The sequence below is a fragment of the Papio anubis genome, chromosome 13 (assembly GCF_008728515.1).
Source record: "Papio anubis isolate 15944 chromosome 13, Panubis1.0, whole genome shotgun sequence".
NCBI classification, from domain to species: Eukaryota; Metazoa; Chordata; class Mammalia; order Primates; family Cercopithecidae; genus Papio; species Papio anubis.
In genome coordinates, this window is record NC_044988.1 from 2,066,678 (window position 1) to 2,082,039 (window position 15,362).

Below are 15,362 nucleotides of genomic sequence, written 5' to 3' on the forward strand. Positions count from 1 at the left end.
CTTTTCCTAAAATTCAGTAGGTAATGATTCATCTCCTAGCCTAAGTAGCACGGGACTAACTAGGGGATGTCCAATAAATCATTTATGTACAACTCTGTGAAGCAGCTTTCTCTGCTGGCAACAGTGAAAGTCAGGTAGTCATGGCTTTGCCAGAAAGAAACTACATCAATGTGGTCCAATTTTATCTCGGGCCCTTTGGCTTCTTCACAGGGGAGAGTGGAGAGTTTTGATCTCTTGAAATTCTTTCCCCTATAAAGCAAAACATCTGTCCTATCAATTCAGTGATTCCCACAGACTATCTCAGAAACTTCCAAGAAATGTCACTTGTGTGCGCCAATGCCCTTCTTCCATCCTAAATATCCACAGTGTGGTTTCAGTCCAGCTCTTCCTAACCCTAACAGAAACCGGGAACATTCCTTCCCATTCAAAAGCACAGAGCAATTACAATTTGCACTGACTGGCAACTCCCTGGCATCAGTACCATTTCTGCAACACAATTATTCCACCTGCCCTTCATGTCTGCACCCAACTACCCTGTATGTCCACTTAAGTACGGAGTGACATTTGAAACCGTCAAATCGTTGCCTGCATGTGGTGTTGGAGTGCCTAAGGAATTAGAGTTAAAGCAGATAACTAACATGAATATCAGAAGTGAAGATGCTGAAGAATTAAGCAAGCACAGAAATCAAGAAAACAAATTCACATTACAGACATATTTAAGTGTAAGTAGAGAACCAAGACACAGGCAAGAAGAAAAACGCACACTACACACTATGACGGGCTTCGATTCCTGAAACCGAATAATCTACTATAACACAAAACTCTTGAAGAAAAAGCAATTTTTCTCCTTGACTCAGTGTTCTACATAACAGCATTCCTTTTCTATCAAGAAAAATATACTTCCATCACTGCAATGAATATGCATGACTATTTTACATAGTAAGCATGCAATAAATACTTCTTGAATTAATGAATAAATTTTCCCTGTCTAATGTCTGCTGTGAATTTTAAAGATCCTAAAAAGGAGGGAGGGAGGAGACAACGCCGTATTTGTTTATTTGATGAGTATCCAATATATCACCATTAATCAGTGCTTTAAAATGACAATCTTGACCTCAATTAGTGTTTCTCCAATAAAATTATTTGCTGTGATAATACAGACAGTCTTTAAAAGTTAGATCATGGCAGACCCAGTGGCTATTACTAATATTCTTTTTTTCTTTTTGAGACACAGTTTTGCTCTTGTCGCCCAGGAGGGAGTACAGTGGCACGATCTCGGGTCACTGCAACCTCCGCCTCCTGGGTTCAAGCAATTATCCTGCCTCAGCCTCCCAAGTAGTTGGGATTACAGGCATCCGCCACCAGCCCCAGCTGATTTTTGTATTTTTAGTAGAGACAGGGTTTCACCATCTTGGCCAGGCCGGTTTCGAACTCCTGACCTCAGGTGATCCACCCACCTTGGCCTCCCAAAGTGCTGGAATTACAGGCGTGAGTCACCGCGCCGGCACCAATATTCTTTACTAATCCGAATTTTTCTTTTCTTTCTTTCCTTTTTTTTTTTGTTGAGACAGGGTTTCACTATGTCTCTTTTGCCCAGGGTAGAGTGCTGTGGAACGAACACAGCTCATTGCAGCCTTGACCTCCCAGGCTCAAGTGATTCTCCCACCTCAGCCTCTGGAGTAGGGGTTTTGCCATGTCGGCCAGGCTGGTCTTGAACTCCTGGGCTCAAGCGATCTGCCCACCTGGGCTTCCCAAAGTGCTGGGATTATAGGCGTGAGCTACTGCTCCCAGTCTAATCAGAAATTTTAAAAATAAAAATAGTAAAATAAATTGAAGTGCTGCACCAACTATTACATCTTATAAATTATCAAACATAGATATATGCAGTACTGTTAGAGTCTTTCAATTTTTTTTTCCTGTGGAAAGGAAAAAGTACACTGCCATGAATGGAGGTCCCTATTTAAGGGATGGGAAAATAGAGATAAAGATTCAGACCTCTGGGCCGGGAGCAGTGGCTCACGCCTGTAATCCCAGCACTTTGGGAGGCCAAGGCGGGCAGATCTCAAGGTCAGGAGATTGAGACCACGGTGAAACCCTGTCTCTACTAAAAATACAAAAGGTAGCTGGGCGTGGTGGCGGTACCTGTAGTCCCAGCTACTTGGGAAGAGCTGAGGCAGGAGAATGCGTGAACCGGAGGCAGGCTTGCAGTGAGCGAGATTTTTCCACTACCTCCAGCCTGGGCAGCAAGTGAACAGTATAGAGATTCAGGGCCTCTGATGACATTAAGGAGGTTCATAGAAAAATCTAGTATTTTTTCCTTGAAAACCCTGCTCAACCTCCCCACTTCCTCCAGTTTCCTAGACTGGTAACAGCTCATTCTGATCTGTACTCAGCATCTTTTTAGCATTAACGCTTACAGTTTACACTGCCTGTTTTGTTTTGCTTTGTTTTTGAGGTATAGTTTCACTCTGTCACCCAGGCTGGAGTGCAGTGGCGCAATCTCAGCTCACTGCAACCTCCACCTCCCTGGTTCAAGAGATTCTCCTGACTCAGCCTCCCAAGTAGCTGGGACTACAGACGCATGCCACCATGCCCAGTTAATTTTTGTATTTTTAGTAGAGAAGGGGTTTCACCACGTTGGCCAGGCTGGTCTCGAACTCCTGACCTCAGGTGATCCACCTGCCTCAGCCTCCCCAAGTGCTGGGATTACAGACATGAGCCACTGCGCCCGGCCTACATTGTCTTTATGACCTTTTGTTTTCATGGTAGACTGAAACTGAACTAGCAGTACAGCTCAAGTAAAAAAATTCATGTCATTGCACATGGCAAGAGGTGAATGAATGGCTCGGTGAGAGGTGGATGGGATTGGAATGAGAATTAAACCCCTTAGTCTGCTCCTAGTAAGAGTAAATGCCCAGTATAGGGGTGTGGGTGGCTAGATACTAAACAATAGTGATATATAACAAATGACAACAGGAAAAAAAATAGGCATTAAGCATCCTATATTAAATACACACACATGAAGTATCCTGGGATCTATGGGAATTCAATTTACAGATTAAATAGGCTGCAATAAAAATGTCAAGGGACTAAGTTAAAAAATGATGTATTGAAGGGCAGGGTGGACAGAAGTGACAACATGCATTAATTTTTACAAGCCTACTCCACTGTGAAAGAATCTTGTCAATCCAATAATAAGTGTTGGCAAGGATGTGGAATAATTGGTACACTGCTTGCAGGAACGCTGGTGGTGTAGCCACTCTGCAAAAAGAGTCTGACGGTTCCTTAAAACATTAAACATGGAGATACCATGTGATCCTGCCATTCTGCTTCTGGGTGTTATACTGAAAACATGTCCATGCAACAACGTGTATATGAATGTTCACAGCAGCATTATTCCTAATAGTCAAAAAGTCCACTGAGGAATGGATAAAGTCCATATGTACTCTGGCCTGACATTTTCACTTCTAGAAATACATTCTATAGATACAGTCACACATATAGACAGACACATACATTGATGCTACTGCAGATGTTTGCAATAGGGACTGGAAAACTCCCAAATAACCATCTATTTATTACTACTAAATAAATCATGATTTGGCCATACATTGCAGCCATCAAAAGATAATCAGCCGGGCACAGTGGTTCACGCCTATAACCTCAGCACTTTGGGAGGTCTAGGCTGGAGAGGATCACAAAGTCAGGAGTCCAAGACCAGTCTGGCCAACATAGTGAAACCCCATCTCTACTAAAAATACAAAAATTAGCTGGACATGGGCATGCACCTGTAGTTCCAACTACTCAGCAGGCTGAGGCAGGAGAACTGCTTGAACCTGGGAGGCAGAGGGTGTGGTGAGCCCAGATAGCGCCACTGCACTCCAACCTGGGCAATGGAGCGAGACTCCGTCTCAAAAAAAAGAGAACTAATCTTGCTGATAAGGCACAATTTCCAGAAACTTGAATGTGCACAGAAAACTGAAGGAGGAAAAACATTACCAAGGGAGGGAGATTCCATAAAACTCATTTGATAGGCCAGGTGAAAGTTCACACCTGTAATCCCAGCACCTTGGGAGGCCGAGGCGGGCGGATCACAAGGTCAGGAGTTCAAGACTAGCCTGGCCAATATGGTGAAACCCCGTCTCTACTAAAAATGCAAAAATTAGCCAGGCGTGGTGGCAGGCACCTGTATTCCCAGCTACTTGAGAGACTGAGGCAGGAGAATTCCTTGAACCCAGGAGGCAGAGCCGAGACTGAGCCACTGCACACCAGCCTGGGAAACAGAGCAAGACTCCGTCTAAAAAAAAAAAAAGAAAAAACTCATTTGACAATGTTTGACTTTTTAGAAGTGTGCATGCACTGCTTTTTAAATTAAGAAAACAATAATAGAGGGAAAAACACATTGGGAAGGAAAGGACCAGTTGCCTTTTGCTGAGGACAGGCCTCAAGCCTTCCCCCAAAAGCCCTATAAAAAGTAATCTAAACTCTGTATCTGAAGATACTTTAATTGGCCTTGTATATCACACTGCAGACTATCACTGAGGACTATCACTGTGACCTAGAGAAGTCACAGGGAAAGGTAACTATAACCTTTACTCCCCTGGAGCTCCGTTACATTAAAGCTAGACCCTTCCATTATTAGGGCTTGCAATCTGATAGGATTTTTTTTTTTTTCTTTTTAGCAGCAGCAAGATTTATTGTGAAGAGTGAAAGAACAAAGCTTCCACAGCGTGGAAGGGGACCCAAGAGGGTTGCCCGCCCTCTGATAGCATTTTTATTTCATATAATGCACCTCTCCTCAGTATTCTGCTTGGTTATATTTTTCTGAAGTTAATCAATTGGTGACTGCCTGACGAAGGCTAGCCACATCATATTTGATCTCCATCAAGGAGAAAGATTTACTCCAATGACTTTGCTGTCACAAACCTTCTGATTGAAAACCTAAATGTTCATCAACAGGGACTGTCTAAATAGGTTAAAAAAATTTTAAATCTACATATACATTTAAATCCATACGTACTCGTTAATGGTTTCATTCATAAAACCGTATGTACATTGGCCGAAGCGGTAATTAAAATCAAGCCAGTCTTGTATGCACCAACTCAGAACAGTCATTCTAATAAGAAACACTATGAAAATGGAACAATGTGCAACACAACATGTTGTGTGCTACTCGCACGTGTATGGTAAAGAATATATAGCATATAGAGATGCATGCACAGTCTATTTCTGGAAGGCTTCACAAGAAACTGGGAAGAGTAGTTGCCTCTAGAGAAGGACACTTGGAGGCTGTGAGACCAACTTTTCTGTAAGTACTCCTGTGCACCTTTAGAATTGGAGTTCTGCACCATGCACATGCATTAATTGTCTTAAAATTAAATTCCATTCAACACAGATCCTTTGAAGAGGTATAAATAATAACGGGCAGAAACTACGTGTAGGCCCACCCGCTCCCAGCCCCACCCGTCCTCGGTGAGGCCCTCTTCTGGGAAGTGCACAACGTTGGAGGGACCTAGCTTCTCAGCCTCAGCAGGCTTCACCTCCCGCACACCCCCCCCCCACCCCCGTCCCGTAGCTGTCGGCGGGCGGGGGGGGGGACTGGGTACTCAGGGCAACCCCTTCCTCTGCCCGCTCTGGTTCCCAAGGGCCATCCACCAAAGCCGAGAAACCTGCTCTGCTCTCAGCTTCATTTCAAAAGGACCTTAGTTTCCAGAGTGTCTATGAACCTAGAATATTATTTATCCTAAACGTCTGTTTGTCTCAACACTTCAACTTAATGTTCTCGCCACTCCAGCTTACCTGGTTTATCAAAGGCTAGGGGCGGGAAACAGTTCTTATTAACGCCACGCACCGAGGCTGGCACATTCCCCGCCACTGAAAACAGACTGCCAATTCCCTCAAAACCGTGGACAGCTCTGCTGTTTACACAGCGTTGGCACATACATCATCACATTTAATGCCTTTACACGCGTCACTGTCAATCCCAGCAAACCTAACAGCTGCCAAATTGGATTTATGAGTCTCCAGGAACGGTCGAATCAGCACTAACAGAACAGTTATCGAAGGGCTGCTTGGCTACCTGCTCTGGCTGGCTGGGATTTCTCAAAAGTGACAACCCGGGCATTCATCTTGCCGGCTGGCTCGAATGCCATCAACGTGACACCTTCCTTCTCGAGGCCCCGGCGGGGAGCGGACCCCGGGAGGCGGAGGCGTGCGGGGGCGCGCTAGGGGGCGGGGGCGCGCTAGGGGGCGGGGCTCGGGCTTCCGCGCCGGACGGGCAACGCGGCGCCCCCGGGGTCCCAAGGCTACGGAGCAGCGGGGGTTTGGCCAACGCCAAAAAGGGGCAGCTCCCGTGCCAGGCGCGGTCAGCGCGCTCGGGGAATCCTCTGGGGCTGATTGAGAGGTTGTGACTCGCCCGAGGGCCAACCGGACTCGCAACCCCTGGAGGCGGAATCCACAGGAACTCAGAAGCAGCCCGCGGGGAGCAGCGGCAGGTTCGAGACGCCAGGCTGACGCCTGTAACTTAGAAAGGTGACCCTCGGTCCATCTCGCCGGTGGAGGAGGGTGCACCGGCTAAAGTTATAGCTCGCAGCCCACGCAGCTAGAAACTCGGGGCGGGGGGCGCTCCCCAGGAGCCAGGCTCCCAAAGGGGGTGTGGCGGCCGGGGCGTTTAAGGGGGTGGGGGCGAAAGTGTTTCGGCCCGGCCCCGGAGGCCCCGGGCAGCCCGGAGGGGTGGGCCAGGGCCCCGCGCCGGGTGCGGCCGTCCGGGGCCCTCCGCGCGCCCGCTGGCCGGCTCACCGGTGATGTCCAGGTACACGTCGTCCTGGGAGTCCCGGCGGCGCAGGTCCTGCTGCGTGGAGCTGCGGATCTTCTTCACTCCCGGCGAGGTCGACGAGCAGCGCCGCGAGCAGGGGGGCGCGGCGGCCCAGCTCGACCGCCGCTCGCTTTTCCGTTTTCATGGAGGCGGCCGCGGCCCGTCAGGGGTTACGACCATGGTTCGCGGCGCCCGCGCGCCCGCCGAGGCTCCCGCCAGCCCCGCGCGGGCGCTCGGGGCGGCGGGCGCAGAGCGGCGCTGCGGGGACGGCGGGCGCCGGCGGAGCCCGGCGGGAGGCGGTCGCGTAGGAGCCGGAGGCGATGGTTTCTCCGGCCCACAGCGCCTGCCCCGCTCCCTCCCGCGGCCGCCGCGGGACCCGCGCCGCAGCCCTCTCTACAGCGCCTCCTGCCGCGGCCGGCGCCCCCAGCCCGCCCCCAGGTGCCCGCAGCCTGCTGGCGCGGCCGAGGCGACTGGGCTGCCGCTGGCGGCTGGGGCTGCCCGGGGTAACCGTGCGTGCCCACCGCGGCCGCGAGCGCTGCTGCGTAGGCGCCGGGGCACAGCCGGACGCGGCTCGTGGGGACCCCAGGAGGGCTGTTCCGTGGCGCTTCATTCACAAAAAAGGGCCCACAACCCTCCTCGGGGCCCGCAGACTGAGGCCTTTCATTGGCCAGCGCGGCGTGACGTCACGGAGACGGGGCCTTTCTACAGGCAGGTACTCGGTGACGCCATAAAGAAAACTCTGAGGGCTTCCGCCAATCAGAGATAAAGTGTGCTAGCGACCTTCGCCAGCCCCCCAACTTCTGTTTCTTCTGTGTGCTCCGGGTGCCAGCACCCCACATCCCAACTTCCTTTAGTGAGTCACCAAACATTTACACAGCCCCACCCTCGTAACTTAACTCCAGGTCTTTGGCATGTATATATCTTAAAGCATTTCTTGAATTTCCTTGTAATTCGCGCCAAGAGAAAGGGACTTTTGCCATGGCTGCCTGCTTGGGAGAGTATGGCCTGAGTACATTACCTGCAGCTGTATACATTTAAAGTACATTACCTGCAGCTGTATACATTTAACGTAGAGTTAATTTCAGAACTTTAGTAGAACTACTTAAACAACTACGCTCTATTTATCGACCTATGTTCAAAGAGGCCAAGCAAGGGCTTCTTAAGGACCCGATAAAACTTCCGTGGAACCACAATATACCGTGGTGGTTTGCACCTCAGTTTCTCATCTCGGAATCCAGCACCCACATTAATTCAGTAATTTTATACACTCATTGCTATGTATACCGAGGTGTCGACAGGTCCGATTATATCGTGAAGTATTGACGCAAGGGGCAAATTTAGTCCTTGAATTTTTTATCTGGCACACTGTAGGGTCATATCCTCTTCTTTTTCTACTGGATTAAAATAATGCCCTATCTTCCTGGAACTTAACCAAAAACTGTCATTTTGGAGGGCCTTTAAACAAACGTCCATGGTAGCATCTAAAAGGGTGAGAAGATTGGAAAGCAGTGTTAAGATTTCATGGCCCCCAATTTTACATCTGCAAGCTGTCCCTATTTTTCACCAGCGCTTGAACGTTTTATCCTGCAGTTCCGCAGTTAACTGCCAGCCTGGGGAAGAGAAAGATGAATTTGAGTCAGTCCCCTTGGAAGCCTCTCAGAAATGCAAATTTTCATAGAGCACCTCAGGAAGGGGCTCTTTGACTTCAATTGTTGTGGGCTTTTGCCTTAAGCACTGCTAAATAAGGAAGTAGGGGGGTTGTGTCTGAAGCTAGAGATGAGCAGCTCCGTAAGCACTTTTTCTTAAGGTTGATTCTCCTATTCATTCCTCCTCTGTTTCCCCTAAGGACATCAGTGAAGGCCTTAAATTTAAAAAGGTCTACATGTTTGTCTGTAGGGGCGGCCAAGAAAGCTAGAGAGTGGGAGGCTGTCTTAGAGAGCAGAAACGGTAGGTCACAGCCCTTTGTTTTGACCTGGAGGAAGAGGAGGAGACCTTTCAGACTGGCCCAGGGGCTCAGCCTTGGAAAGCCACCCAGTTTCCCAGACTACCAGGGATTTTAAAGGAGTGGGTCTTGTTTTGAATAGATATTACAAGGGAGTGGTCCGTGTGGCTCCCTAAAAGTACAGAAAAACAAATATCTCCATGACATTCTGGTCTTTTGAGAGTAAGTTGTTTAAATGTCGGGAATTTGGGAGGCAGAGGTTGCAGTGAGCCGAGATTGTGCCACTGCACTCCAGCTTGGGTGACAGAGCTAAACTCCGTCTCAAAAAAAAAAAAAGTGTCATAAATACAGATAATTATATCATTTAAATATTTTCATGCTTTGCAAGTATATAATTTTATGCTTTGTATAGTATGAACAGACAAGGTATAGGACTACACTTTGTAATTATGCAGAAGTATCTTTCCTTCTTGTGAATAGGAAGTCTGTGTGCTGAGTATACACATTAAAGTTTTAAACCCTATTTATCTTTTGTTTTTAGGTCATGTTTAGATAGAGGCAGAAAAGTGCTGTTTCCTAGCTGATACTTGTTTTGTGTGTGTGGCTCTGCTCTTGAACAGTTTGACTCCTCCCCCTCTTTGATAAGTTGATCCCTGGGCTCTGAGAATTTGGCCACAGGAAATGTATTTTAGTTTGCTTCCCTGATTAGTTGGTTGTTCATTGCTTGACAACTCATCATAGAATTTTAGAGCTTGAAAGCTCCTTAGACAATATTTGGTCGAAGGCTATCCTTTCACAGTGAGGACATGGGGACCCAGATGAGTGGCTAGAGTGGGAACCAAAACTCTCTAGAATCTGGGTTGTCTTTTCCTGAACTGCTGAGCTTAGGGAACAGATGCATCTGGTTGATTCTCAACATTATGGCAGCACAAGAAAAGAAAAAAAAAAAAAGGAGGGATTCTCTAAAATATTCCTCTTTCCTAGGTAAATTCACCCTGAAATGAAAACAATTGTGGAACATTTACTTATATGTATATTCCAGATAGATCATATTCTGAAAATGTGAAATGTTACACTAAAATCAGTAGCAACTGGTTGATAGATATGTGATGTGAATTTCAAATAATGTAAGTTTCAGAATCTGTGAATTACAGTTTTAATTATGTGAAGATAAATAATTTGTACAAAGTCAATTTCCATAAGTTGGTTAATTTCATAAAAGGTTAAATTTGATAAATATGGTAAGTTCCATAAAAAGTTAAATTTCCATAAAACTAGAGGGCTTAGGTGTCAGTCATATGGGAAAATGGGCACACACTGAAGTCTTCACTCTCATGTATAAAAAGAGTTGTTTTGGGCCAGGTGCCGTGTCTCACACCTGTAATCCCAGCACTTTGGGAGGCCAAGGCGGGCAGATCACCTGAGGTCAGGAGTTCGAGACCAGCCTGCTCAACGGGGAAATCCCGTCTCTATTAAAAATACAAAAATAAGCCAGTCATGGTGACGCGTGCCTATAATCCCAGTTACTTGGGAGGCTGAGGCAGGAGAATTGCTCCAACCTAGGAGGCGGAGCTTGCAGTTAGCCAAGATCATGCCACTGCCCTCCAGCCTGGGTGAAAAAAAAAAGAAAAAGAGTTGGTTTTGTTTCATTGGATATCCTGGCAATCCCAACATTAATCTGAAGTCTGCCATGTTCATGCCCCTTAAGATGAAAATCTTTTAGAACCATAAAAATGGAAGGAATGAATGTTTGTTGAGCTACCACCAAATATTGGACACTGCTAGGGGCTTCATTCTCATGCCCTGTTGCGTGGTATTCTCATTTGAGAGGTCATGGCAGTTATCCTAGGTCACTAAATCAGTTTGGTTTGGAAACCCAGGATACAGAACCACATGTGGCTCAAGTACTGAGGGGCTGGCATCATTTTTCACTGACAAGAGCAGGGTCTAAAGGGATCCTCCTTGCAGGTGGGCTTCTGAAATTAAATAATATGTATAGTTGTGTAAAAATGTCAGCAACTTGGATGAACTTCTTTGGACCTCAGACCACACCGTAGTATTGTAGATTTTTAAAACAATATTTCTGCTGTTAATTTGTTTTTTGGTTATATACACTCCTGCTAAAAATAACTACAATCATGCATGGCTTAACGAAGGGAATGCTTCTAAGAGATGTGTCACTAGATTATTTCATCGTTGTGCAAATATCATAGAGTACTTACACAAACCTAGATGGTCTGGCCTACTACACACCTAGGCTGTACGGGAGAGCCTACTGCTCCTAGGCTGCAAACAGGTACAGCATGTTACTGTACTGAATACTGTAGGTGACTGTAACAGTGGTTAAGTATTCATGTATCTAAACATCATCTAAACATAGAAAAGTTATAGCAAAACTATGGTATTAAAACCTTATGGGATCATTGTCCTGTATGTGGTCTGTTGAACAAAACATCGTTATGTGGTATATGACTGTAAATAAAATAAATAATAATAATGAAACCCCAGGGGGCAGGGGTAGGGGACAATGAGAATTCTGGTTATTTTAAGTCTTGTGTTCAGAGTATGATCGAAGTAGCCTTCACCTGAAAGCCAAAGAGGCCTGAGCCTCAAGGGACTGAATGATACCCAAATATCCCTCTAGCATTACTGTTTTTTGTTTTTTTTTTTTTTTTAGAGGGAGTCTTGCTCTGTCCCTCAGGCTGGAGTGCAGTGGCACGATCTCAGCTCAGGAGTGAGCACCACACCTGGCTTGCCTTTTGAAAGACGCTGATAAATGAGCTGGGCGTGGTGGCATGTGACTGTAGTCCCAGCTACTCGGGAGGCCGAGACAGGAGAATCGCTTGAACCCGGGAGGCAGAGGTTGGAGTGAGCAGAGATCGCGCCATTGCACTCCAGCGAGATCCTGTGTCAAAAAAAAAAAGAAAGAAAAGAAAAACAAAGATGCTGACGTGCATTCTACATACTGTCAGGTAGTCAGTATGTCTCTAGAGTTGAATTTAATAATATGGGAGAAATGGGAAACAACACTCCACAAGTTCATGCTCTCTTGGCTAAATGTTTCCACTGGTGCTACTGAATGCTGTCTCCTCTCTATTCACCCTCATCACTATTCGCTTCTCTTTTTTTTTTTTTTTTTTTGTGACGGAGTCTGGCTCTGTCGCCCAGGCTGGAGTGCAGTGGTGAGATCTCGGCTCACTGCAAGCTCCACCTCCCGGGTTCACGCCATTCTCCTGCCTCAGCCTCCCGAGTGGCTGGGACTGCAGGCGCCGCCACCACGTCCGGCTAATTTTTTGTGTTTTTAGTAGAGACCGGATTTCACCGTGTTAGCCAGGATGGTCTTGGTCTCCTGACCTTGTGATCCGCCTGTCTCGGCCTTCCAAAGTGCTGGGATTACAGGCTGAGCCACCACGCCCGGACTTCACTTCTTAAATCTAGGTCTTATTTTGTAATTTTACTTCAAAGATTTGTGCATAAGGAATTTTTTTCTCTTTGGTTTTGTCCTACAATAATACATGAACACGTGATTATATTTTTTAAAAATTTAAGTAAAAAACAAATACATATATTTATTTATTTTAAAAGTTCTCCTTTACCTTCCCACCCCAATCCTCCTATGCTCATAGATAACTGCTGCTAATGATCTGTGTTTACTAAAAACACAGATTTTGGGGCAGGGCACGGTGGCTCTCGCCTGTAATCCCAGCACTTTGGGAGGCCGAGGCGGGCGGATCACTTGAGGTCGGGAATTTGAGACCAGCCTGACCAACATGGTGAAACCCCATCTTTATTAAAAATACAAAAATTAACCAGGCATGGTTGTGGGTGCCTGTAATCCTAACTACTCGGGAGGCCGAAGCAGGAGAATCTATTGAACCCGGAGGCAGAGGTTGCAGTAAGCCAAGATCGCCCCAGTGCATTACAGCCTGGGCAACAGAGCAAGACTCTATCTCAAAAAAAACCCCCAAAAAACAAAAAACAAACAAACAAAAAAACAGATTTTTTAAAATAAAATGCTTCATACTTGGCATATTGTTCTATGCTTTTTGTCACATAATACTACATTTTTTTCCAGATTTGTTAATATCGAATCTTGAAATTTTTCCTTTTCAGTCCTTTTAACCAGCCTCATTCATGCTAATGGCTGCATAGTTTTCCCTTGTATCTTTTCCATCCTTTCTTTTCCTATGGATGGATGGATGGTTAGGTTGCATGGGGAATGGAAGGAAAAGTGCTGTTATGTACAGTGCTGCAATGAATACCCTAACATACGGCAATCAACAGGAGGTGGAATTGCTGAATCAAATATACTCACTTTTTAATTTTTCACTGATACCAACAATATTTAAGGATAGCTGAGCTGGCTGGGTGCAGTGGCTCACACCTGTAATCCCAGCACTTTGGGAAGCCGAAGTGGGAGGATGGGTTGAGCCCAGGAGTCCCAGACCAGCCTGGGCAAAATAGGAAGACCTTGACTCAACAAAAAATTTAAAAATTAGCTGGGCATGGCCGTGTGCACCTGTAGTCCCAGCTCCCCGGGCGGCTGAGGTAGGAAAATAGCTTGGGGCCTGGAGGTCGAGACTGTGGTGAGCTGTAATTACCCCACTGCATTCCAGCGCAAGACCCTATCTCAGAACAAAATAAAATAAAAAGGAATCCCGTTTTCCCACATCCTTAAAATCACTGGATACAACAAATATTTTTTAAGTTTTAAGAATTAAAAATTCTCACTATTAGTTTCATTGTATTTTCCTGATCACTAGTGAAGTTGAGCATGTTATAAAGTTCTCATTAGATGTTTGCAGTATTTTTTCTTTTTTTTTTTTTTTTTTTTGAGACGGAGTCCCGCTGTGTCGCCCAGGGTGGAGTGCAGTGGCCGGATCTCAGCTCACTGCAAGCTCCGCCTCCCGGGTTTTTACGCCATTCTCCTGCCTCAGCCTCCCGAGTAGCCGGGACTACAGGCGCCCGCCACCTCGCCCGGCTAGTTTTTTGTATTTTTTAGTAGAGACGGGGTTTCACCGTGTTAGCCAGGATGGTCTCGAACTCCTGACCTCGTGATCCGCCCGTCTCGGCCTCCCAAAGTGCTGGGATTACAGGCTTGAGCCACCGCGCCCGGCCAATTTTTATATCTTTAGTAGAGACGGGATTTCATCATATTGGCCAGGCTGGTCTCGAACTCCTGCCCTCGTGATCTGCCCGCCTTGACCTCTCACAGTGTTGGGATTACAGGCGTGAGCCACTGTGTCTGGCCGAATTTTTGTAATTTTAGTAAAGACGGGTTTTCACCCTGTTGGCCAGAAACTCTTGGCCTCAAGTGATTCACAGCCTCGGCCTCTCAAAGTGCTGGGATTACAGGCGTGAGCCCCTGCACCCAACCTGTTATACCTCTTTAAGATTCTTTTTTTTTTTTTTTTTTTTTGAGATGGCATCTCACTCTGTCACCCATGCTGGAGTGCAGTGGCGCGATCTCGACTCACTGCAACCTCCACCTCCCAGGTTCAAGCAATTCTCCTGCCTCAGCTTCCCGTGTAGCTGGGACTACAGGTGCTGACCACCACACATGGCTAATTTTTGTATTTTTAGTAGAGATGGGGTTTCACCATGTTGGTCAGGCTGGTCTTGAACTCCCAACCTCAGGTGATCCGCCCGCCTCAGCCTCCCAAAGTGCTGGGATTACAGGTGTGAGCCACTGCGCCCGGCTTGCTGGGATTACAGGCGTGAGCCACCGCACCTGGCTTCTGTTAATCTATCACAAGTCCCCTCACCCACTTGGACAAATTTTTTTCCATGACATTTACTTGTTGAAGAGACAGTTTATAGAAAATCCCACATTCAAGATTTGTCAGATTGTTTCCTTATGAGTCATTTAACGTGTTCTTCCACCCCCTGTATTTCCTGTAAACCGAAGTTAGATCTCAAGGCTTGATTCAATTCAGGATAAACATTTTTGGATAGAATACTACTTTATAGGTAATCCAGGGTACATCATGTTGCCTTGCATCAGGAAGCATCATACCTCTCTCTCTCTCTTTTTTTTTTTTCCTTTTAGACTGCGTCTCACTCTGTTCCCCAGGCTGGAGTACAGCGGTGCGATCTCAGCTCACTACAACCTCCACCTCCCAGGTTCAAGCGATTCTCCTGCCTCAGCCTCTCGAGTCACTGGGACTATAGGCACGCACCACCACGCCTGGATAATTTTTGTATTTTTTGTAGAGAAGAGGTTTCACCATGTTGCCCAGGCTGGTCCGAACTCCTGACCTCAAGCGATCCACTCTCCTCGGCCTCCCCGAGTGTTGGGACTACAGGCGTGAGCCACCACTGCACCATCCAGGAAACATAATATCGTGGTGACTCATTCTAATGAGGCAAAGTTTCACATAAGGTGGTGATAGCCATATTTTGAGTATTGTTGGAAAATAAAAATATTAAAATAAAATACGTATCATTCCTAGAAGCCTTAAAAATTGGTAAAATGGCCGGGCGCGGTGGCTCAAGCCTGTAATCCCAGCACTTTGGGAGGCCGAGGCGGGCGGATCACGAGGTCAGGAGATCGAGACCATCCTGGCTAACACAGTGAAACCCCGTCTCTACTAAAAATACAAAAAC

The 15,362-nt window shown here is 46.6% G+C and overlaps 1 protein-coding gene across 3 annotated transcripts in view; it reads right to left on the bottom strand.

Moving 5' to 3' along the window:
• The window catches only part of CDC14B (cell division cycle 14B), a 160,969-nt gene extending 153,546 nt beyond the window's left edge, over positions 1 to 7,423 (bottom strand). For 2 of the 3 annotated variants that reach the window (XR_001895462.3, XM_017949313.3), the window contains exon 1: positions 6,799 to 7,423. The gene's annotated coding sequence lies outside the window, so the exon portion shown is untranslated. The remainder of the gene's footprint in view (positions 1 to 6,798) is intronic. The other variant, XM_021927742.2, reaches the window with a different exon arrangement.
• Between the last annotated feature and the right edge of the window lie 7,939 nt (positions 7,424 to 15,362).